At 36.1% G+C, this 25,793-nt stretch overlaps 1 protein-coding gene across 5 annotated transcripts in view; it reads left to right on the top strand.

The window, feature by feature from the left end:
- The window catches only part of RNF2 (ring finger protein 2), a 50,044-nt gene that overhangs the window by 3,663 nt on the left and 20,588 nt on the right, over positions 1–25,793 (top strand). The window contains exon 1 of one of the 5 annotated variants that reach the window (XM_058700624.1): positions 5,100–5,120. The exons of the other annotated variants lie outside the window; for them this stretch is intronic. The gene's annotated coding sequence lies outside the window, so the exon portion shown is untranslated. Of the gene's footprint in view, positions 1–5,099; positions 5,121–25,793 lie in introns of those variants that run through there. 5 annotated transcript variants of the gene reach the window in all.

Below are 25,793 nucleotides of genomic sequence, written 5' to 3'. Positions count from 1 at the left end.
GCCATTTTGTCATAATTGAAAAAAATAAGTACAATAATAAAACATTTTTGAAATTAACCTCAGGTTAAATTGTCTAATGACATTTTATTAAGTGAAGTAACAGACCATATGAAAACTTATCAAAGCATTTTGGTCATTTATTTTCAACAGATGTGTTGATTATGGACCCTCCTTCAAGGGAGATTTCTTTTTGTTTCCACTGTAGAGTTGTATTTTATGAAGAGGTTAGATTCTAAAGTCTATGTGTAAAATGAAAGTCACATGTGGTTAAAAAAAAAACAAAACAAAAAAACAATGATGCTTGAAGATCCATAGGGAAGGGAGAATGCTGTACCAATACATTCAGCTCAGCTTTAGTATTTAGAACAGATTGCTGTTTCTTTTGTTGAACACTGGATAAAGTAGTTACCTTGCCTTTAGGAGCCATGTTGAACAACAGCAAAAACATGTATTTATTTTTAAAAATATTTTACTTGTTTTTTAAGTAAACTCTGCCCAGTGTGGGGCTTGAACTCATGACCCTGAGATCAGGAGTTGGCATGCTCCATTACTTGAGCCAGCCAGGTGCTCCCAAAATGTATTTATTTACTGTAAGAATCACATTCAGCATGGTATTATGCTTTTATGAGGAGAGGCTTTTGGGAGCTGAGACCTTTGAAGAACAGCAGATCAGCTCTACCATCTCACATTTTCCCTGGGATATGTGCTCTAGTAAAAGGTGATTGTGTGTGCTTGGAATAGCCTGCACTGTTTAAATATTTCTCATTTTCTCTCTTTTTTCTTTCCATGTTAGACAGTTTAACATTTTTTTTAATGTTTATTTTTGTGAGAGAGAGAGAGAGAGAGAGAGAGAGAGAGACAGACAGACAGATGGGGGGGGGGCGGGTTGCGGGGATACAGAATCCAAAGCAGGCTCCGGGCTCTGAGCTGTCAGCAAAGAGCCTGAGGCGGGGCTCGAACTCCTGAGCTGAGCTTTGAGATCATGACCTGAACTGAAGTCAGATGTTCAACTGACTGAGCCACCCAGGCACCCCTCCAAGTTGGATAGTTTAAATCACAAAAGATAACAATTTTTATGCTGCAGCTCAACAATTTTTTAAAAAAAGATTTTAAGTAATCTCTATGCCTACCTAACGTGGGGCTGGAACTCAACCTGAGATCAAGAATCGCATGCTCTACTGACTGAGCCAACTAGGCGCCCCTCCCTCAACAAATTTAAAGGGTTTTAAGTTATCTATTATAGAATCTAGAACAGATTTTATCTCTTGGAATAACACCCAATTTTCTTTACTTTTCCCTTTCAGTGAAGCAGTAAGATCTCTCAAAGGAGAGCAGTTGGAATCACTATGTTTGACAATATATTAGTCCTGGGTAGAAAAAACAGACTTCAATAAGGATTTCAACAGAGGTGATGTAATATAGGGAGTTGGTTAGATGGTTGTAAGAGCAAAAGAGAACAGTACAATATAATTGATTTAAGAGCTCAGAAAGCAGATTCCATTGGTCTGGTTCTGAACCTTTGAGGAGGTCATCTTTGTTCAGCTGCTGATCAGGTTCTGGAAGTACCCAAAAGTACCCAAAGAAGCTGGAGTCTGGAATCAGTTGCTGCTACCAGGAACTGAAAGGAAGTCCTCTTCCTGCTTTCCAGCCTCTTTTTACTACCTCCACTGTCAAAGCCTAACAGGGAGCTCCTTGGAAGAGCTGGCAGAAGAGTCCTGAGATACAGTTGTACAGTCCTAGCCTTGTCACCATAGAGCAGAGTCTAAAATGGTGGTTTTGGAGTTGAGAGACAATGAGTAAATGATCTGCACAGATTAGTTGTAGGTTAAAATACAGTAGTTTAAATAGGGAATCTTGTCCTTGCCTGTTCAAAAAAAAATGTGTTGGTTATCTTCTGTGTGCGAGACCCTATGCTAGGGATAGGGATAGAAAAACGAATTGAACAAGGTCTCGGTCATAGAGGAATTTACGGTCTAAGTGAGGATGACAAATAAACCATCTTACAGTGTGTTAAGTCCAATAACAGATGAGTGATGTGCTTTGGGAACCCAAAGGACGTTGCAACCTACTTGCCTCTTCTCTGCCTGGCTAAACTTAATGACTATTTTTATTTTGTATCTTGATCGAATCCAACTTCATTCTCTGCTGTGTTTAGCTCAACTCCTATGAAAGCTGTTTCTCTGAGATGCTTCAATTTTGTTATGTAATCATAATTATTAGTTAAGCGTATCTCTGTGCCTTATTGATTTAGGTTGTAAAGACCATTACTTTCTCTGCACTTTTAGCCTAGCCTAGTACTGTGAATATATAAGATGTTTGAGAAATACTTATTTTTGCAGTGGATAATGGGAATTAAAATGTTCATTACTTTTGCAAGCATTGTTCCTTCTTCCAAGGTCATTAGAAAATAGTTTACGTTGGGGTGCCTGGGTGGCTCAGTTGAGTGTCTGGCTCTTGATTTCTGCTCAGGTCATGACCTCCTGGTTCTTTGGTTCAAGCCCTGCATTGGGCTTCACGCTGAGAATGCGGAACCTGCTTGGGATTTCTTCTCTCCCTCTCTGTCTGCCTCTCCCTCCCTCTCTTTCAAAATAAATAAATAAACCTTAAAAAAGAAAATATTTTAAGTAGTGTTGTTTGATTTTACAGATGTGAGAATTGAAAGTTTAAAATAATCGGTTAACTCAAACTGTATGGTACCAGCAGCTGATCTAGAAATATGACTGGGTTTTTTGTTCCAGAGCCAGAAATTTTGGCAGGGATTCATTTAGCGGCTAAGTAAAATCCTCTTCTACCTCTTTTATTATTATATAGCCTAATGTTCTGAAGTCTCACAGTCTTACTTCTGGGGGAAAGAAAAGACAGAAGCCCCTCATTTTATTTCCTAAAAATAAAAATATCATACAGTGTCTCTTTACACTGTTCTTTTTAATTATCCATTCTTTGTCTCTGTTTTTCCTATTCCCTGTATTGCTGACCACTACCTCTATTAGCTATTGTAAAACTTGCATATCTGTAGTATTTTCATTTTGACTTCTTTTTAGAAGAGTGTTCTGTTTGTTTCCACCATCATACTTACACTATTAACTTAAACCAACTTAAAATCGACTGATTCTTCACTTTTAGAAAGATGTATGCCTCCGTGCCAGTAATTGCATTAAACCCTCAATATTTACACTATTTGCTATATAGAGTCCAATTCAGTCTGGGACTGCTGTCTTGGAATCCAGCCAGATGTTTTATAGAAGGCTTTACTGTATTACAGAAGGGGTAGTGTTGTGTGTAGTGGAAAGAGCTTCAGAATTGAAGGCAGGAGTCTTGGTTTCTAGGTCTGGTTTCACTGTAAGCAAGATTATTGGCCTTTCTGTTTTCTATTTAAAAACAAGAACAAAAAAATCCCACCCTTTTTGACCTCACAGGTTATTTGTAAAGACCCTAAGAGGTAGTGTAGGTAGAAGGTTTTGTAAACAGCAAAGAACTTTGTAAATATACGGGCTGTATGAAGAAAGACTGAGATGGATTGATCTCTTACATGGGTCCTGGTTATAGTTCTGTGCCTACTTTAAAAGGAGTTTTCATGTTTAAAAGTTGTCAGGGTGGAAATGGAAATGGGGTTTGGGAAGAGTTGTGGAAATCTTACAACCCTACTTTGCCCAAGTCTGGTTTACAATATAGTATTTCTATCACTTAAATAATTGTATCTTAAGGTTGACATTCCTCGTTAATTTCCTCACACCAGGGTTAAATATCTTGCTTATATCATTAGACAGTAGTACCCCAAATTTTACTTAAACATTAAGAACAAAACTACCACTCTGTAGATTGTTTAAATGACTAGGGCCTGGGGGAGTAGGGAAACCAATGTTATTACTATTTTGACTGGAAATTAACCTATTGTGATTTTGTTTTACTTCTATGTTACTTTATGATATCAATTACAGAAAATACCTGCTTTTAATATTACACTTAACAAAATTAGAAATTATATCTGTTGTTACTTTTAATGAACTTACTTAAAAATTTTAATTGATATATTTGTGAAGAAAACATGCCTCGTTGAATTAGTGGAAAGATGCTTTTTTCTAGTTTTTAATTTTTATGAGGTAGTGTGTCCTCCAGGAACTGTTGTCTCATGTGACTCTGAAGTAATGGAATAGGATAAAGGCTCTCTAATAATGATAGTTGAGCATTGTCTAAAATATTTATAAAATATTAAGACTCCATTTCTTTGTCCTTAATTTTATTATAATTGATTATGTTTGTATTTAAACATAGGTCTCATTGCCAGTTTTGGTTAACCAGTATTTACTTACTAGTGTAGCCTCCTGAAATATTTTTTTTCCCAGAAGTCTCCATAACTTTTTGAAAGGTAATATTACAGCTATGTTTAATATAGATAACATGATTATTATGCCAATTTAATATATTCTGAAACTTTTTGGACAGTATGTTGCATAAATGATTCAGAAGTGTATTTTTTAATTTTGGAAAATTAAGAAAAAAATCATGCTTTCAGTGCTCAGTTTTAATTGCTTTTAAATTTTGATGTATTTCCTTTTGGAAGTAAATTTATTATTTTTTTGTTTGTTTCTTTAAAACATAGTTTTAGTTGTATTTTATATATAGACCTGAGTTTATATGTGTTTTTTTAAAGTTAACTTGATATCACAAACATTTTCTATGTCATACCAGTTTGGTAACATTTTTGAAAATGGCATAATCAAGTGGATGTAAATAGTGGTTGGATCCTGAGGTTCCTTTTAGCTTTGTATTTACATTGTGGTAGGGAGGTCCAAAATTCACTGTGGCAGCCAGATGGAAGTGATTAACAAGCAATACCTATTGTCTCCATAAGTTTACCTTTGCAGGAACAAATCTATAATTGTTTTCAGTGGCAGTAGCTTGTTACAGTATAGCTGATAAAACTGAGAAGGATTTTGAGATAGCCTCTGGTTTTGAGATAGCCTCTGGTTTTTCTGTTTACGTTTTGGAATTCTTTTTTAGAGCAAGTGTTCTTGGTCTTCAGTCCTGGGATCTCTTAAGGGACCACGACTCTTCTGAGATTTGGGGCGTGTGTTATTTTGTGTGGGATCTCCCCCGCTTCCCGCCTCCCCAGCCACCAAGTAAGAGTTCTTAACTTTGATCAGATTCTCAGTGGGGGTGTGGAGTCAAAAAAGTTAAGAACTGTATGTAGACTTAAAGGATTTTGTTAAAAAGTAGTAGAGGGAAAACTGAATGAAAAGTGCCTGCAAACAGTATCTTGTATTGAATTAATGTCAGTTTTGTTTTTTGTTAATTGTTTAATAATATAAAATCACTTTCACTTAGTAGTGAATGATTTCACTACTTTAGCTACTTAAGTTTTTATTTTTTTAAGATTTTGTTTTTAAGTAATCTCCACACCCAACATGGGGCTTGATCTCACAATCCTGAGACCCAGTAAATAGTTGTGTGCTCTCCTGACAGAACTGGCCAGGCACCCAAAGTTTTTCTTTATTATGGTTATGGTTTTCTGCTTTTACCATTATTTGAAGAACTCCCATTAAGTTTGTCAGAGTTGAGTTGCTAACAAGTAGTTTTTAAAAACTATTTTGATATATACATATTTAAATATATAGATTTTTATTTCTAATAAGGAACTCTGTCTTAATGGACATTTTACATATGTGTGTGTGTGCGCGTGTATTACATCTATATATCACCTAAAACATACTTGTTTTATAAAGAGGGTTAGATCTGGGGTGCCTGGGTGCCTCGGTCGGTTAAGTGTCTAACTTCTGCTCAGGTCATGATCTCGTGTGTGAGTTCCAGCCCTGTGTCGGGCTGTGTGCTGACACCTCAGAGCCTGAAGTGTATTCTGTGTCTCCCTCCCTTTGCCCCTTGCCTGTTTGGGCTCTCTCTCACGCACGTGTGTGCTGTCTCTGTCTCTGTCTCTCTCTCTCAAGTAAATATTTAAAAAAAATTTTTTTAATAAAGAGGGTTAGATCTATATATTGACTAACTCAAAATCATACTGATTTCCAGGGTCTATATGAGCTATGCCAAATTTTTGTTTGCTTCTTTCATGGACCTAAAGATTTTGCTAATCTTTGGATTTATCAGAGCTATATATAAAAACTTCTATCTTTAGAGTTTCTGGTTTTTTTAAATTTTTTTTTAGTGTTTATTTTATTTTTGAGAGAGAGAGAGAGAGAGAGAATGTGAGTGCAGGAGGGGCAGAGAGAGAGAGAGAGAGAGAGAATATCAAAGCAGGCTCTAGGCTCTGTGCTGACAGCACATGTTCCACCGATGTGAGGCTCGAACCCACCAACTGAACCGTGAAATCAGGACCTGAGCCGAAGTCAGACGCTTAACCGACTGAGCCACCTAGGTGCCCCAGAGTTTCTGATTTCTTTTTCATTCTTCTAAGACCCTGGGCTTTGATACCCCGGGAGCTGCTTTTTTCAATTTAAAACATTTTTGATGCTTTTTGATGCAAGTTGCAGAAACTAGGAGATAAGAAAGGCCAAAACAGAAGAAAGGTTAAAAATGTTTATCTTTTGGAATTGTTTCAAGAACCCCAAATGAAAATTGGGGTTTCCTGAGTCCCAGTCTGGCTGCTACTATGGAAAATATATAGGGACATAATTGTTTTTCTTCTCTTTCTGCAAGAGAAAATTTATGCTGTGTAGCAAAGGGATACCAGAAACATTCTTTACTCCTTTGTTCTTATCTGTTGTTGTCTTAAAACTGTTAAAATCTGTGCTTATTATTTTGGGAGTTGAAAAATGGAAATCCCCTCTGCAAACTCTTAAATAACTCTGTTACCTTCTAGAACATAACTTTTACATAACTGCAATTGTAGCACAGATGCAAATTAGTGGCTTCTGTTATCACTTTACCTTGCAGGTATTACTAGTCATTACATATCACATTAATAATTGTTATTTTTAATGGTTGAAGAAATTTCCTGATGTTGATGTTGCAAATGCCTCCCTGCTGTTGGTGATGGTATTGAAGTATTAACAGTAGTGTTTGGTATGGTGGTTAAGGGTATGGCCTTCTTAGTCCAACAGACCTAGGTTTGAGTTTTGCCTTTGACATTTACTGTGAGACCTTTAAGTAAGTTGCTTGCTTGCTTATTTATTTATGTATGTATTTATTTATGTATTTATGTATGTATGTATTTATTTATTTATTTATTTATTTATTTATATTTTGGCTCAATTTCCTTATTTCTTAGATGAGGAAAATAATAGTACCTACTCATAGGGTTGTTAGGAGTAAGCAACATTTCATGGAAAGTAGTAAACACTTAGTAAATGTTATCTGTTATTAATAACATTATTCCCTAGGACTGGGTAAAAGAATACAAATGTTGGGGCACCTGGGTGGCTCAGTTGGTTAAGCGTCCAACTCTTGATTTCCTCTCAGGTCATGATTTTGCGGTTGTGAGATTGAGCCCTGTGTTGGGCTCTGTGCTGACTGTGGAGCCTGCTTGGGACTCTTTCTCCCTCTCTCTTTGCCCCTCCCCGGCTCACGCTTGTTCTCTCTCAAAACAAAAACAAAAAAACACGTTTTTGTGTCTCTGGAAATGAATTGCCCTCACTGCTTTCTGAAAGGGTTATTCATTCCAGTTGCTGTTGAAAGAGAATGTGGTGGCATTGGCCTTCAGCTTTGTCTTACCTTTCTTAATCTAATCATTTTCTTTTGTCATTGTCTTACCACAAATTAAATTTTTCATCAGATATGCTCTGGCTGCAAACGTAGACCCTGTTGCTATATTTTCGTAACACAAGAGTGTTGCTATGATTTCCTACACTGTTACTTGCTAAAGCTAATGTATGTGTTTTTTGGCACTTTTGCTTCTGGCAGGAATCTGCACTTAATGGACATTTCTCATCCCAGGAAAGGATAATGACCTTGGTTTACCACTTTTCAGTAGTTAACTTCTATTCTGGCATATGGGGCTTTGGACTAAAAAACTCCATAGTTACTAGACTTTTTAGCTTTGTCATTAATGATAAACTTGTATAAATTTTTAAGCATTGCTTTATGTTTTAGTTGTGTTTGACATCTCCCTCTCAAAAGTAGAGGTACTGATCTCTCTGTGCCGTTAAATCTGCAATGTTTTGGGGTGGCTGACCGACCATGTATGCTGATGATACTGAGCAGCAGTCTACAGCCCAATAGTAACCTGGCTACTGCTACCATATCAGTATGGTCCCTTGTTTAGTTTCCTGTAATCTGGGGAGGGATGTGAAAGAAGTTGGTAACCTACCTTGTTCTACTTTAGGAACTTGATTTTTTCTGCTCTGCTCAGGAAATTATCAATGTCCTTTGTGTCTCTTGGTCTTAGGGTACTGGGAGAATGAAAAGTAGTCCCTCTCTAAGAATGTGGTTAGTTTGTGGTATGGAGTTGGTGTGTGTACAGGGCTGAGAGCTTAGATTATGCCAAAGTCTGAGGTCTAAATTGCTAATGAGTCAGTGGTTTGGCAGTAGGTCACTAGATTCGAGTAATTGGATGAAGCAGATTGGAAACCCCTTAGGCAAGCAGAGGTTGAGACTTTAGAAGAGTTATAAAATCTAGACTGGCAGATGAGAACCAGGAGGTGTAGCGTCAGTGTGAGGAATGTCTCGACAGAGGGACAGATAGTTAATAATTCAGGAAACCAACAAAAATGGAAGGTTTTGACCAAAAGTGGCAAAAAATAAATAGCACAAGAGAAAAAAAAAATCCCTCAGGTTTATAGTACCTTGGATACTAGTTTCAAAGAAAAATATATAGCTACATCATTGTTTAAAATATGTGTGCAAAGAGGCCAGATGGATGTGGAGAAGTAGGATATCAGCTATTTTTTTTAAGAGAAGGAAAAAAAGTGCAGATAGCCTTGGTTGTGACTTGGAATGCTAGATGTGTGAACAATATGCCTCTTTTGACCTGCTTTGAAAAGATGGGAGGAAACTGGTTATGATTGGTTGAAGTATTCAAGTTGAAAGAAGTTCTAAAGGTAGCGTGCCTTTGTAGCTTAAGAGGACAGTACTCCAGGCATTGTACTTGTTAAAGGACATTTAAGCAAGCTTTTTGATCTACAAAATATTAGGAGTTAAGAGGGCTCTTGATAATACTTTATTTGAATTCTTAAATTTACAAATAAGGAAACTGGATCCTCAGCTAAAGTGGGTAGCCCTAGTTTACCATTGGAGAATATTTGTAGAAAATTTATGGCTACTCTTATTTCAGTAACCAATATTCCTGTTATCAAATTGTCTCCACCTAGTGGCAACAAATATTTTGCAAAGTTGAGTATAAACATGGGAAAAACTACTAGGGGAAACTATTCATCACAGCTTTTGAGGAAAAGTTAGCCTTGGAGACAGTTGTAGTGCTTTTGCAAAGAGAAAGGAGGAGACAGTGTGCCTGATGATTACTTGCATATTCCATAACCTTATTAAGGAATTTGTAGATTCTGTATACCTTAGTTCGGCAGCACATTCATTGTTGACTGTAAGAAGTTAGTATGTTAAGCTCGTATTTTAGAATTTTCATATATACACATCATATAAGCATATATGTATGTACCCACATTTATACATTTTTTTGTCCATTTTTTGTTATGAGTTCAAATGCTAGCATGGTAACTTCGTCAGTGGAAAAGAGATAAACTAAACAGTAAATGATGTTGCTAGTTAGTTACGTGGTGGCAGGGAAAGGAGTGTAGTTCCTGAGTTCTTAAATGTAAAAAATGAAACTCTGAAAATATTAGAAGAAAGTATGGGGGGGGGTGGGTTTTTTAAAATAATTTTATAGTATGGATTTAGAGTGTGGCTTAGGTTTCTAAAGAAGCCATAGAGGAAAAAATAAATATGTTAAAAAATAAATACGAAATAGAACCTATGGCCTTAAGAAGTCAAAGCAAAAAGACAGAAAAACAAATTGGGAAAAAATATTTAACTGTCATGGACAATGGGTCACTTAACAAAAAGACCAACTTCCTTAACAGAAAAAGGTTTTTTCAAATCAGCTTTAAGAAAAAGGAATAGAGGGGCGCCTGGGTGGCGCAGTCGGTTAAGCGTCCGACTTCAGCCAGGTCACGATCTCGCGGTCCGTGAGTTCGAGCCCCGCGTCAGGCTCTGGGCTGATGGCTCGGCTCGGAGCCTGGAGCCTGTTTCTGATTCTGTGTCTCCCTCTCTCTCTGCCCCTCCCCCGTTCATGCTCTGTCTCTCTCTGTCCCAAAAATAAATAAAAAACGTTGAAAAAAAAAATTAAAAAAAAAAAAAAAAAAAGAAAAAGGAATAGAAATGGATATGTAGTAAGTAACTGACAGACCAAAAAAAAAGACCAAGAAAGAAATGAAAAGATACTTAGCTTCACTCATGATTGAAGCCTTGCAGGTTAAAGCAGCAATGAAATATCATTTTCCTACCTATTAGATTGGATAGGCTTAAAAAAAAAATGTTAATCCTTAATTAGTAGAAGGGTAAATTGGTATAGCAATTTAGCAGTATTTGTCAGAACAGCAAAATTTACCTGCCTTTTAATGCAGTAGTTTCTACTTTTGTAATTTACTTAGGCAACTTCTTACCTAGGATAACTTTTCGTCAAAAGTAAAGTTAGGAAAACATACATGAAACCCATGAATGAATGAATGGTGAACCGCATCTTTTGGGGGGACAGTTTCAGGAACTTCTAGTAGTATTTTGAAATGCCATGGGTTTCTTAGGTCACTAAAAACGAATCTTTATCTAGAACAGCAAGTTTTCAACTGTGGCTGTACATAAAAACCACCTGGCTAACTTTCTAACAATAGAGCCCCAAGAGTTAATGATTCAGTTGGCCTGAAATGGGACCTTGTACCAGAATTGTTTAAAAGCTCTCCAGTTGATACCTATATTCAGCCAAATTTGAGAACTTCTCGAGGGGAAGACTGTTTTTCTTGTGGATGTGTTTTTCTTTTGGCAGAAGCCAAGACTCAATTGGGCAAGTAAACTGATGAACTTATTTTTTTTTTCAATTTCTCTCTCTGCCCTTGGCTTCTCATGATAATATGGTTCAGCTGGTATGTTAGTTTCCTATTGTTGCTGTAACAATTTACCACAATATAGGGGCTTTAAAACAACACAAGTTTATTACTTTACAGTTCTGACAGAAGTCCAAAATGGGTCATAAGAGATTAACATCAGGATGTTAGCAGGCCTGCATTTCTTCTGGAAGCCCTAGGGGAGAATTCATATCCTTTCCTTTGTAGCTTGTAGTGAGGCTGCCGACACTTCATGGCTCCTGAGTCCGTCTTCCATCTTCGGGCTAACAGTATAGCATTTTTGATTTTGCTCTTGACTACTATCCCTTTGTCCTTTATCACATTGCCTTCTCTCTTATAAGAACTCTTGTGATTATTATATTGGACCAAACTCAAATAATACAGGATAGTATCCCCATCTCAGATTCTTAATTTAATCACACTGGGAAAGGCCTTTTTGTCATGTAAAGTAACGTAGCCACAAATTCTGGGCATTAGGCCGTGGGCATCTTTAGGCCCCATTATTCAGTGTACCACAGTTGGAGACTTAATTCAGAAGGCCACTAAAAATTTATAAATGGAATATTTTAGTGTATCTTAAGTTGGTATCATAGCCCAAAGTGTAAATTAGCTCTATATAATAAATTATGGTTCCTGTTTATTATCCCTCAGGAACAATAACACAGTTTTTTTCTTTGTTGTTAGAAATGTAGGTTGGATAGGTTAGGCCGCATTGTCTCATTTTTACTGTAACAAGAATAGCTATCATATTCTTCACGGGATCCTGTGAAATAGGTACTTTATTTGAGCCCTGGCAGGATTTATACTTTGATTTTTGTCTTGTGTTCAAAGAATAGTTTATATAGCGGGGTTGAGGGACACAAATAGGTTTCTTCCTGTTGAGTAGTATTGCTGATGAGGTGTTTTGAACCAGATGCAGATAATTCATAATATTGATATGGTGGAATAATTTTGAATAGTACTCTTCTTATGCCTGTGAGTTCAGTTAACAAGCCCAGAGTTTTCTTTGATTCTTATTCCACTTTTCTTTTCATACTTCACGTTCTTTTCTCTTACAGTTTTGACTACTATAGGGTGAAATTTTCCACCAGAACCTTTCGTGCTTCAGATGTGTTAACTCTTATGGATGACCTGTGTATACCTTATTGTATGCAACAGATCCAAAACCGAATTCAACTTTTCACCCCTTCCTAGAAAATGCATACCATTTCCTGTTTAAAAACATTTTAAAAACCTTTTTTATGTGGTAAAATACATATAATATAAAACTTATCGTTTTTAATTGTGGAATCCAGTGGCATTAAGTATATTCACATTGTTGTGTAACCATCACCACTCTACATCTCCAGAACTACTTCTTCATCCCAAACTGATACTCTATATTTAATAATACGAATTCTTCATTAGCTTCTCCCCCCAGCTCCTGGTAACCATTATTCTACTTTCTTCAAATTTGGCTATTCTGGTATTTCATGTAAGTGGAATCGTACTATCTTTGTCCCTTTGTGTTTGGCCTTTTTTTTTTTTTTTTTAACTTAGAATAATGTTTGAAAGTTTCATCCATGTGTAGTGTGCCTTAGAACTTCAGTCCATTTTGAAGCAGAATAATATTTCATTATACGTGTGTACTACATTTTGTTTACCCATTAACTACTGATGGGCATTTGAATTGTTTTCACCTTTTGGTTATTGTGAATAAATGTTAAGAATATGGGTGAACAGATATCTGTTTTAGTCCCTGCTTTCAATTCTTTCAGATATATACCTAGAATTGGAATTGCTGGATCATATGGTAATTCTGTGTTTTTTTTTTTTTTTTGAGGGACTTGCCATACTTTATTCAAAAATGGCTGTGTCATTTTACATTCCCACCAGCAATGCACTAAGGTTTGAGTTTTGCCATATCTTCACCAACACTTGTGATTTTCTGGTGTTTTTTATTTGTTTGTTTTTGTTTTTGATAATAGTCCTATAGCCATCCTAATGGGTGTGAAGTGTGATGTCTCGTGGTTTTGATTTGCATCTTTTTATTTTTAATGTTTATTTTTGAGAGAGAGAGAGAGAGAGCGAGAGCGTGTGCACAAGTGGAAGAGGGGCAGAGAGAGAGGAAGACACAGAATCTGAAGCAGGCTCCAGGCCCTGAGCTGTCTGTCAGCACAGAGCCCAATGCAGGGCTTGAACTCACGAACCATGAGATCATGACTTGAGCCAGTGTCACACTCTCAACTGACTGAGCTACCCACCCGCCCCTGATCTTTCTCATGATTAGTAATTTTGAACATTTTTTTTTTTCATGTGTCTATTGGTCATATGTGTATCTTCTCTGGAGAAATGTGCCTATGCAAGTCTTTACCCATTTTTTTAATTAAAAATTTTTTTAAATATTAAAATTTTTTTTTATGTTTATTTGAGTGAGAGAAAAGTAGTATGAGCAAGGGAGTGCAGAGAGAGAGAGAGAGAGAGAGACAGAATCCAAAGCAGGCTCCAGGCTCTGAGCTGTCAGCACAGAGCCTGAAGGAGGGCTTGAACCTACAAACCATGAGACCAGGACCTGAGCTGAAGTCAGACATTTAACCGACTGAGCCACCCAGGCACCCCACTAATTTTTTTTCAACATAATACTTAATTTTATTTTTTTTAATTTACATCCAAATTAGTTAGCATGTAGTGCAACTATGATTTCAGGAGTAGATTCCTTAATGCCCCTTACCCATTTAGCCCATCCCCCCTCCCACACCTCCTCCAGTAACCCTGTTTGTTCTCCATATTTATTAGTCTCTTATGCTTTGTCCCCCTCCCTGTTTTTATATTGTTTTTGTTTCCCTTCCCTTATGTTCATCTGTTTTGTCTCTTAAAGTCCTCGTATGAGTGAAGTCACATGGTATTTGTCTTTTTCTAACTAATTTCACTTAGCATAATACCCTCCAGTTCCATCCACGTAGTTGCAAATGGCAAGATTTCATTCTTTTTGATTGCCAAGTAATGCTCCATTGTATATATATATACCACATCTTCTTTATCCGTTCATCCATCGATGGACATTTGGGCTCTTTCCATACTTTGGCTGTTGTTGATAGTGCGGCTATAAATATTGGGGTGCATGTGTCCCTTCAAAACAGCACACCTGCATCACTTGGATAAATACCTAGTAGTGCAATTGCTGGGTCGTAGGGTAGTTCTATTTTTAATTTTTTGAGGAACCTCCATACTGTTTTCCAGAGTGGCTGCACCAACTTGGCATTCCCACTCACTTATTTTTTTTAATTGAGTTTTTTTGTTGTTGAGTTTTATTCTTCATATATTCTAGATATTAATCCTTTATCAGATACGTGATTTGCAAATATTTTCTCCCATTTTGTGGGTTGCCTTTTCACTTTCTTGATAGTGACCTTTGATGTACTAAAGATTTTAATTTTTTTTTTATTTTATTTTTATGTAAGCTCTACACCTGACGTGGTTGGGGCTTGAACTCATGACCTCGAGATCAAGAGTTGCTTGCTTTATTGAGCCAGTCAGGTGCCCCTAAAAGGTTTTGATGTAATAAATCCAACTCATCAATTTTTCTTTTATTGCCTGTGCTTTTGGTGTCTTACTAGAAAAAATTGTTAAATTCAGTGCCCTGAAGAGTTTCCTTTATGCTTTCGTCTAAGAGTTTTATAGTTTCAGTTAACATTTAGATCTTTGATCTACACAGTTTAATTCTTTTGAGTTAATTTTTGTAAATGGAAGAGGGCTATGGTCTAACCTCATTCTCTTGCATGTGGGGATACCCAGTTTTCCCAGTACTTTTTGTTGAAAAAACTGACCAAGAATAGTCTCGGCATTCTTGTCAAAATAATTTACCATGTAAGGAATTTTACTTCTGGGCCTTGTATTCTACTCCTTTGATTGGTCTATATGTCTGTCTTTGTACCAATACCAAGTAAGTTTGATTATTGTAGCTTTGTAGTAAATTTTGAAATCAGGAAGTAGGAGGCATCAAACTTGTTCTTTTTCAGGGTTATTCTGGCCTGTTTGGGGTTCCTTGAGATGCTATATGAATGTTACAATGGGTTTTTCCGTTTCTGGAAAAAAATCAGGATTTTGATAGGGATTACATTGAATCTGTAGATTGCTTTGTGTAGTACTGTCATCTTAACAATATTGAGTCTTTTGATCTGTGAACATGGGATGGGATATCTTCCCATTTACCTACGTCTTTAATTTCTTTCAGCAATGTTTTATTTTCAGTGTATAAATCTTTGCCTTCTTGGTTAGTTTGTTGTATTCTTTTTGATGCTTTTGTAAATGGAATTGTTTCCTTGATTTCCTTTTCAGACTGTTAGTGTATAGAAATGAAACTGGTTTTTGTGTGTTGATCCCCCCCCCCCCCCAGCAATTTTGCTGAATTCATTTAATCAGTTTAGTTTTAACTTTTTTGTGTGGAATCTTCAGGGTTCACTATATGTAAGATCATATCATATGTAAACAGATACTTTTTCTTTTCCAGTGTGGATGCCTTTTCTTTTTCATGCCTAATTGATCTGACTAGAACTTCCAATATAATGAACAGAAGTGTCAAAAATACCATTTCCTGTTTTGCTCACTTTTTTTTCTTTTTTGCATCAGCATCTAAACAGCCACAAGCTTGGAAGCTTGTGACTTTCTTCTCTCTCATGTCTTACACCCCATGTATTTTGCCTCCTAAGTATTTTGCAGCTCTGCCACTCCTAATTCATTCTTACTATTAATAGACTCACTATAGACATTTCTTACTTGGATTATTGCACTTGGATATAGCCCTTTAACTAGTATTCTTGCCTCCTGCAAGTCCACCCTCTGCTAGTACCAGAGTTGATCTGTCTCAGATGCAAATCTCACTTTGTCATTCAATTGTGGATTTTCCTGACACCTTTGCATGGCTTTTAGGCTTCCCTAATTTGGTCCACAGTTTAATTCTTTAGCTTTACTCTGTGCTACTCCCCACCTCTCTCTTTTCACTCATTTAATAGTGAACTACTTAGAATTTCCCAAATACACCATACTGACTTGTACCTTTGCTTATTATGATGGTCTTTCTGGATTGCTTTCCTTTCCTCAGTTGGTTAACTTCCATTTAACCTTGAAGTCTCTTTTTTCAAGGAGGGGTTTCTTTTCTCTGGGAAACTATTTCTGCTTTTCCTTTTGACTGTTTTGTTTTGTGCTCTTATAACATTTACCAAATTATATTGAAAACATGTTCAGGGCCCACTAGCCAATAAACTCGGGGTGGGGGGTGGGGTCTCATTTCCTATCACATGGTAGTTCTCAAATGTTTCCTAAACTATTGAACTCATCTGTTTTTCTTTATGGGTCTATTAGCTTCTAATATGGATAGGCAGAGGGACAGAAGGAAAACAAGGCCGTTCCTGATGTAACTGATGTTGACTAATATTAGACCTTGATAGCTGCATTCTGAAGCCTGGGGAAAGACTTAATTAGGCCATTAAGAACCTTGAGGGAGTAGAGGTTGGGAAAAATGAAGGAGTAGTGTTAGAGGAGGTGAGATAGTGATGGGTGATAAGTATGGTAGGAGGGCACAGATCACATAAATAATCTAGATCTGCATTTTAATTGCTGTTTTAAAAATTCCTGAAACAGTTATTTTCCCTGTAACAATAACTCAGTTATGTAAGACTAGAAAACATTTGTTACCAATACTTATTGTTTGTTACCAATACTCAAAAACTTATGATTGGATAATGAAGAGTTGGTTAATCATATTTGAAAGGCTCCTGCTCTGTGCTCCACAATATGTAAAAGATATAATCCAATTAGGAATTTATTATATTACGTTTTTAAATAAAGATGCTATTATTGTTACCAAAACTAATTTAGGTGAGTATTCCAGATGTTTAGCAGAATGGCATCTTTTTCAATAAGGAAGACTTTCTTTATGTCTTTAGAAGCTTGCAAAAATTAATGTCTTACAGCTGTAATTTTACATTAAACTGCTGCAAGTGGTTTTTATGAGGTGATACTGCAGGCAGTGTTATGATGGCAATTAGGTTGCTTAGTCAGAATTTATTATTGCTGTCTGGTTTGTTTAGTCTTGAATAAATTTCTAAAAATCAAACACCTGTATCCGGTAAGCAAGCAGTATTCTAATTAAGGAACAAATAATTTGCTCATTTACGTATTGTATAATGTAAGAGGAAAACAAAAATGCTAAAGATTGAGAGAGTTAATTTGATGTGACCTTTATTTACTGCATGTTTAGAGGGGACAATAACCGTGTAAGAAAAAAGATGAATTTCTTGGTTTTAAAGTAAAAAGTTTCTTGGTTTTGTTTTATAGTGTTTAGGGAAACAAATCTCAAATGAAAAGTGCTTCATAGGAAGATGGGATAATGGTTGTATTTTCTGATAATATATTTCTCAACTTAAAAAACAAATTAAGGAAACAAATTATAGAATAAAGACATAAATAAGTGTTGGCTGCAAGGAATTGGTTATACAGTTAAGCTTACTTTTGGCAAGTATGGTAGGCTGAAAAATGGGCCCCTAAAAGATGCCCACATTCTAATCCTTGGAATCTGTGATGTTATACTTTGGGGCAGGGGTGCATGCGCGCTTGTGTGTGTGTAAGTCTTTGCAAATGTCATTAAATTAAAGGTCTTGATATGAAGAGAGTATCCTGGATTATCTGGGTGGGTTCTAAATGTCATCATAAAAGAGAGAGGCAGAGGGAGATAACATACCCAGAAGAGGAGGCAATGTGGCCACAAGCATAGGAATGCCAGCTGGAAGAAATAAGGAACAGGGTTTCCCATAAAACCTCTGGAAGAAGCACAGCCTTGCCAACACCTTAATTTTGTCCCAGTGAAAGTTTTGGCCTCCAGAACTGAAGGAGTGTGGTAGTTTGCTACAGAGTTACAGGAAACAAATACAGCAGTCATTTTTTCATCTGTTTTTTGTGTTTTTTTTTTTTTTTAATGTTTATTCATTTTTGAGAGAGACAGCACGAGCGGAGGCTAGAGAGACAGAGACAGAGTCTGAAGCAGGAAGCAGGCTCCAGGCTCTGAGCTGTCAGCACAGAGCCCGATGTGGGGCTCAAACTCATGAACCTGTGAGATTATGCCCTGAGCTGACATCGGACGCTTAACCGACTGAGCCACCCAGGCGCCCCTACAGCAGTCATTTTTCAAAGTATAAATGGATATTTCTAAACAACCCCATTGACCTAAACTCATCTCCTTTTGAGGGTGTATATTTTATAGCTCACTCATACTGTCTTTAGTTCTATTACAGATATTCTTAGTAGACCAGGCAATTTTTATGACTAAAGCAACTGGTGAATATTTCTAGGCACAGGACTCTGAAGTTTTAGCTCAAAATATATTTAAAGCCCTCTTTTTTTTTTTTTTTTTTTTTTTTTTTTTTTGGAAAATTGTTTTATCCAGTCTGGAAGCTCCCTTGTGGTTGCTCTGTTATAGCTATACTTTGGTAAGAGTACAGTTTAGACTCCTAAAATTTTACACCACAACATCAGCCTTTATGCCTGCCAATTTGCTATTTAATATGAATTCTTCTTTCAGCCATACTATAAAAAATGTACATGTGAGGCTCTTGTTGAGAATTAAGTTATGAGTTCACTGTGACCCAGAATGGTGCTGGGGTGGGGGTGGGGGGGGTCTCACTTAAGATTTTGGTGTATTGGGAATCTGACCAAAGGATAAAGGCCATGTAGGTTCTTAACACTTTTGCCCTGTATCCTTAATGATCAGACACCAGTGTACCTGGCCTGTATTATCTTAATCCCCTCAAAGATTGTGTTCTAGGAGGATGAGGGATGATCCAAGAAACATCCATTTGAAGGTCTTCAAATGTTCTGCAAAGCTCTTGTTCAAGATGCACTTCTTTATGTCATTTTGTGTCCCTTTTATAAAGATACCACAAGTTTCTAATGATATATAGACCAGAAATGTCTCTATCCAGTATTTCTTTTTTTCTTTTAAGCCTCTGGGAACTATACTTATTATTGAGCCACATACAGTGTACTAGCAGCAGTAGACAACTGACAAATCTCTTTCTGGCAGTTTTTTGTTTGTTACTGAAAAGGCCTTATTAAAGAGTCGTCTTGGATTAATTGGCCAACTGATTGATTTTTTTTTAATCACATGAGGCACATAACCAAACATTTTTTTGTTACTTTCTAAAAGAATTATTCTTGGGGCACCTGGGTGGCTCAGTCGGTTAAGCATCTGACTTCGGCTCAGGTCATGATCTCACGGTTTGTGAGTCTGAGCCCTGCGTCGGGCTCTGTGCTGACAGCTCAGAACCTGGAGACTGTTTCAGATTCTGTGTCTCCCTCTTTCTCTCTCCTCCCCCCTCATCCTCTGTCTCTTTCTTCTCAAAAATAAATAAATGTTACAAAAAAATTTTTAAATAAATAAAATAATTATTCTTTTTGAAAGGGGATTAATGTGCAGTTGTTAGTATGTTAAGGAGTGGCTAAGTAATTTTTCTTCCTAATCTTTTACATGTTGGGCAGCGGCGGGGGGGGGGGGGGCTCTTAAACCCTTTCCACTTTATGACCATCATTTGTGGAATATGCCAGGTACTTTATATGAACATGTTATTCAACTTTGCCAATGACCTTGAAAATTTTTGTCGCTTTGCAGATTTAAAAAAAAAAAAAAAAAAAAAAAAGAAATTTGGGTGTCAATCCATAACCAGTAGCTTCCAGCACTAGGATGCAAATGCAAGCTAATCCAGTTCCAAAAATCACTTACCGTGCTTTCTAGCTGTCTCATTTGTTGTACCATAACATAAAGACATCCCTAAAATATAAAGTTCTTTGCCCTTATTCTTGAGGAATTTATGGTTTAGTGGATCTATTTTTCCTTCTAGGGGAGCTAGAGAATGGTGTTGGGAGCAAATGTGTGGCCCACTCAGGGGATTTGAGGGTCTTGGGAGTCTCAAGAGTTGAATGGGAAACTGTATTTGTTTTCAGTTTTTACATGAAACCTGTTCTTTGCCACATCTAATAACCTCTAATAGATTTGATTATGATTTTGTTGTACTCCCCTCAACCAGTGTAAAGATTGTAGATTAGGGCTGGGATTTAAAAAAATGACACATTAGGGGTCCGCTACGTTATTTGCCAGGTACTATTAAATGAATATTTATGTAGGAACAATGTTGTGATTAATGGTTAGGTTTCTAGACTAGTCTTAGTATGACTTCAAAAGACGAATCCATAATGTCATTAAACCTAGTATATAAATACAAACTTTCCGATACTTCATACACTTCATTAAATTCATTAGTTAAGCATAGTATGTTTTTAGTGGAAAAGCTTAGAATGGAAATTTTAGTTTCTAAGTTGGGGACTTAATGTATTTTTGTCCTGAAAAAATAATTTTTACATTCATTTTTAAAAATTTATTTTTAAAGCTTGAATCACAAGATAAGTTTTATGAATGAAATTTTGTTCAAATGATAAGTTTTTAATGGCTATATTCATTCATATTATCCTGAAAGTAAACACAATTTCTGGGGCAAGGATAGATTAATTATTATAGCAATAACCCCTTTGCCCCAGTTCTTCCCTCTCAGAGTGATGCATTGAGACCTGGATGTTCATTTGGTAGGTAAGGAACCTGAAAAATATGAATTTGGGAGCTTGTAGAGGTGTTACCCCCTTCCTGAAAGAGGAAGGGAAACCTTTGTTCCTCAGTATAAACAAAACCTCCTCAGTTACAGAAGGGGAGGATCCTAGGTTCTTAATCTTTGGAATGTAAATGAATGTGGGTAAGGGGTATGGACAGATCAGACATGTCAGAATTTATAACCCATGAATGTCTCTGTAGTCTCACACCCCCTGAGCTATCAACACATACTTCTAGGGAGGTAAATTTCTAACGTATCAATTCAGTTGTATTTAATTTTTCAACACTTCTTTTTTGAAGGACAGATTGGTTTGCTCAAATAGCCCTAACCATGCAGATACATTAAAAATATTTTCTTTATACATAGAAAATAGACCAACTGATAATTACTCCTTTTGTCTTACTTTTTCCCCATGTTAATTTGAAATGTATGTTTGGTCATGAAAATGTGAAATGTTAAGATTGCCTCATTTGAGCTCCTTTATTTAGTCATCACCACTGTTAAGTTCTTCAGCAGATATTTACTGAGTAACTACTATATGCTAGGCACAGTGCAAGGTACTGGGGGTATTGTGGTGAATAAGGTAGATAAATACCCTGCATTCAAGGAGCTTAGAGGCTATAAGAGTGTTGTAGAGAAAAAAAGACATGAGAAAACAGCAAAGTTAGAATTTTGTTAGAATGCGTAAAGGAGCTAGCTATGGCAAAATCTTGAAGGGGAGGGGAAGAAAGCATTCTGTTCCAGATGGAAGGGATGCACTAGTAAAAAGATTCTAAAATGAGGGGTGCCTGGGTAGCTTGGTTGGTTGAGCGTTCGTCTTCCACACATCATGATCTGAGTTTGAGCCCCATGTCAGGCTTGGGCTCACTGCTGTCAGCCTGTCAGCGCAGAGCCTCCTTTGGGTCCTTTGTCCCCTTCTCTCTTCATCTCTCCTCAGCTTATGCTCTCTCTCAAAAAATGAAAGTTGTTTAAAAATTTTAAAAAAGATCCTAAAATGAGAATGAACTTGGTAAGATTGATAAAGAGAAAGGTGGCAAATATGGCTGACACATAGTGCACAGAACTCAAAATCACAAACCTACATTAGGTGTTTGGATTTTTTAAAATAGGATCATATTCTATTTTGCCTTACAGCTTTTTAAAAAGTTACTGTTTGTTGTGTGCATATGTTGATTTCCATGTCAGTATGTGTAGCTACATAATACTGTGTGCTTTGGCTATATCCTAATTAGCCATATTCCTATTGATATATATATATATATATATATATTTCTATGATTTTTTGCTATCACAAACAATGCTGTGATCACCATTCTTGTATATATATTTATTGCATACCTGTATGAGAATTTTTGTTGGATAAATTTCCTAAGAGAACCATTATAAGGCCAAACTTAAGTGCATTAAACATTTTTGACAGATTCAGGCTGCTCTGAAGATTCAGCCAGTACAGTACAGTGTTAATATTTTGATTTGGCCAAAGAGCAGAGACCGTTCTTTTGGTATGTTCTCTTTCACTGGCATCTGTGTTTGACAGATACTGTCTTTTGATTTTACAACTATTAATTTAATTGAATTTTTTAAAAGAATAAGCAAATGAGATTAGTTTAGAGTTTAAGTTTAGAGTTTAACATACATAGAGTTAACCTATGTATGTTAGAATACATATTGTATGGAAGTTCCGAGCTAATTTGTCTATTATAACACTTCTAAAGAATGTGGATAAAATAATGATTATCACCAGTAAGTTCTTAATTGTATGTTGATTGAAAATAATAAATTTAAAAACAGGTGTGCGTTTCCATTTCAAGGCATACATTCCTAAGGCCAAATACTGTAAATCCTCTGTCCCCAAAACCATGCTGCTGTACACTTCTGGATTTGAGAATTCCTGTTTTCTGCATACTTTAACACATACTGTATTATTAGTATCTTGATATTTGTCAGTATCATAGACAAGAAATAAGGCTTATGTAGATAAGAGTGTTTTGATTTGCAGTTTAGGGATTATTAGTGAAGTTAAGCACAATTATTTTGCCTATATTGAGTTGTCTTTTAAATTGTCTTGGGAGAGGATTCAGTGTACGTTATGGATATTTGCCTGTATTATTGATGTTGCAAATATTTTCTCCCTCTCGCTTATCAATTTAGTTTGCTTGTGATAACTTTGCTTGTTTTTGTATAGAAGTTTAAAAATTTTATGAGGTGAAACGTGAACTACTTTTAAAGTATTCTGGTATTGTGTCTTAGCAGCTTGCCTTCCTAATCTTAATTGTAGGCAGGCATTCTACCCTCATCTTATATAGATTTTTATTGTATTGTATTTTTAAATTTACATCTAAGTTAGTTAGCATATAGTACAACAGTGATTTCAGGAGTAGATTCCTTAATGCCCCTTACCCATTTAGCCCATCCCCCCTCTCACAACCTCTCCAGCAACCCTCTGTTTGTTCTCTATATTTAAGAATCTCTTACGTTTTGTCACCCTCTCTGTTTTTATATTATTTTTGCTTCCGTTGCCTTACGTTCATCTGTTTTGTGTCTTAAATTCCTCATAATAGTGAAGTAATAAGATAATTTGTCTTTCTCTAATTTCTCTTAGCATAATACCCTCTAGTTCCATCCACGTAGTTGCAAATGGCAAGATTTCATTCTTTTTGATTGCCGAGTAATACTCCATTGTATATATATACCACATCTTCTTTATCCGTTCATCCATCGATGGACATGTGGGCTCTTTCCATACTTTGGCTATTGTTGATAGTGCTGCTGTAAACATTGGGGTGCATGTGCCCCTTCGAAATTGTAGCGCTTTTTTTTTTAATGCTTAATCCTTTTGGAGTTTTTAATTTATTTAGGTATGTCTGATTTAATTTTTTTAATTTAAGTATTTAAATTCTTCTGACTTAAAATATCTTAAATTACATAAATTCACATACCTGTTTTGAACCCTTTGTTTTGATGCGTTAATCTGATCTTTACTTCAGACCATAGTGTTGCTTTTCATGAAACTTTAATATTAGACATAAGGAATGTCTCCCTGATTCTTTTTCAGAGTATCCTGAGTATTCTTGTGCATCATTCAGGTTAATCTTAGAATCATTTTATATATTGATATTTTGGTTGGGATTGCATTACATTGGATTTATGTTTACATATATGTTTATCCAATTCATGTTCTCTTTAGTATCTTTCAGTTATGTTGTAGAGTTTCGTGTTGTCAATATTTCATGAAATTTACTTCTAAATATTTTGTAGCTTTTGTTGCTCTTGTGAATGGTTGTAAATCAGATCACTAAAAAAATGCATTTCTAAATGTTTATTCCTGGTTTATAGAAATCTATGGCTTTTTTGGCTTGTTTTTCTCTATTGAAGCCACCATGTTGCTGCCTTTTTTTTTTTTTTTAATATAGTAAATTTTCATTTGATTCTGCTGGATTTTCTAGGTATTTATATTATCTACAGCTGATACTTTTGTCAATTCCTTTTCCAGTGTCCTGCTCCCCTATTCTTTGTGTGTGTGTTGGGGGAGTGGCATATGGAGGACTTCCAGCAGAAATGCAGTCTTGTTTTTTTTTTCCTGACTTTTAAAATAGGAATCTTCAAAAGTTTTAACTTTGGGGCTTCTGGTATATATATCTTCATCAAGTTAAGAGTGTTTTCATCTATTTCAGGGGCACCTGGGTGGCTCAGTTGATTCAGTTTTGGACTCTTGATTTCAGCTCATGTTATGATCTCAGGGTTCATGGGTTTGAGCCCCCATTGGGCTCTGTGCTGACAGTACGGAGTCTGCTTGGAATTCTCTGGCTGCCTCTCTCTCTGCCTCTCCCTGCTCACACTCTCTCTCTCTCTCTCTCAAAAAAAAGAATGTTTCCTGGGAATGCAAGCTGGTGCAGCCACTCTGGAAAACAGTATGGAGGTTCCTCAAAAAATTAAAAATAGAACTACCCTACGACCCAGCAATTGCACTACTAGGTATTTATCCAAGTGATACAGGTGTGCTGTTTCGAAGGGACACATGCACCCCAATGTTTATAGCAGCACTATCAGCAACAGCCAAAGTATGGAAAGAGCCCACATGTCCATCGATGGATGAACGGATAAAGAAGATGTGGTGTGTGTGTATATATATATATATATATATATATATACACACACACACACATACATACAATGGAGCATTACTTGGCAATCAAAAAGAATGAAATCTTGCCATTTGCAACTACATGAATGGAACTAGAGGGTATTATGCTAAGTGAAATTAGAGAAAGATAAATATCATGTGACTTCACTTATATGAGGACTTTAAGAGACAAAACAGACGAACATAAGGGAAGGGAAACAAAAATAATATAAAAACGGGGAAGGGGACAAAGCATAAGAGACTCATAAATTTGGAGAACAAACAGGGTTACTGGAGGAGGTGTGGGAGCAGGGATGGGCTAAATGGGTAAGGGGCATTAAGGAATCTACTCCTGAAATCATAGTTGCACTACATGCTAACTAATTTGGATGTAAATTAAAAACAAATTAAGTTAAAAAAAGTATTTCCATCTATTTCTGACATATTAGAAGACTTAATTAGGAGTAGTTCAATTTATTTGATATAAAGTAGAATATAGTCTAATTTTAAAAGTATACTTACTTGTATGTGCATTTTCTTTTTTTCCTTTGGTTTTGTGGGAAATTTATAGCATTATCTTTATCAAAGCTAATTAAATTTTGCTTCATGAACAAGTCCCATTATTTTTTATTTTTTAAGTGTTCTTTCGATTTGCTTTATGCTTTTATAATTACTTTTCCTTTTTCTAATTTTATATTCTAATTTCTAATGCTTTTTTTCAGTTTTTATGGTTTTATTACTTAAAATTGAAGATCATAAATATTTCTGAGGGATGTTTTACTCATATATCCCATAAATTCTTAATCTCATTTGATTCTTGAGAAGGTCACCTCTCTTTAGCTCTGTAACCTCTTCTTGTTTTCCTCTTTACCAGCCACGTTGACCTTTCTTTTTTTTTCCAGCATGTCTATTCTTTTTTTTTTTAATTTTTTTTTTCCTTAATGTTTTTATTTATTTTTGAGACAGAGAGAGACAGAGCATGAGCAGGGAAGGGCAGAGAGAGAGGGAGACACAGAATCG

The sequence above is a fragment of the Neofelis nebulosa genome, chromosome 15 (genome assembly GCF_028018385.1).
Source record: "Neofelis nebulosa isolate mNeoNeb1 chromosome 15, mNeoNeb1.pri, whole genome shotgun sequence".
Lineage (NCBI taxonomy): Eukaryota > Metazoa > Chordata > Mammalia > Carnivora > Felidae > Neofelis > Neofelis nebulosa.
The sequence above is the reverse complement of the archived record's forward strand: the minus strand, read 5'-3'. Positions and strand labels throughout refer to the sequence as shown.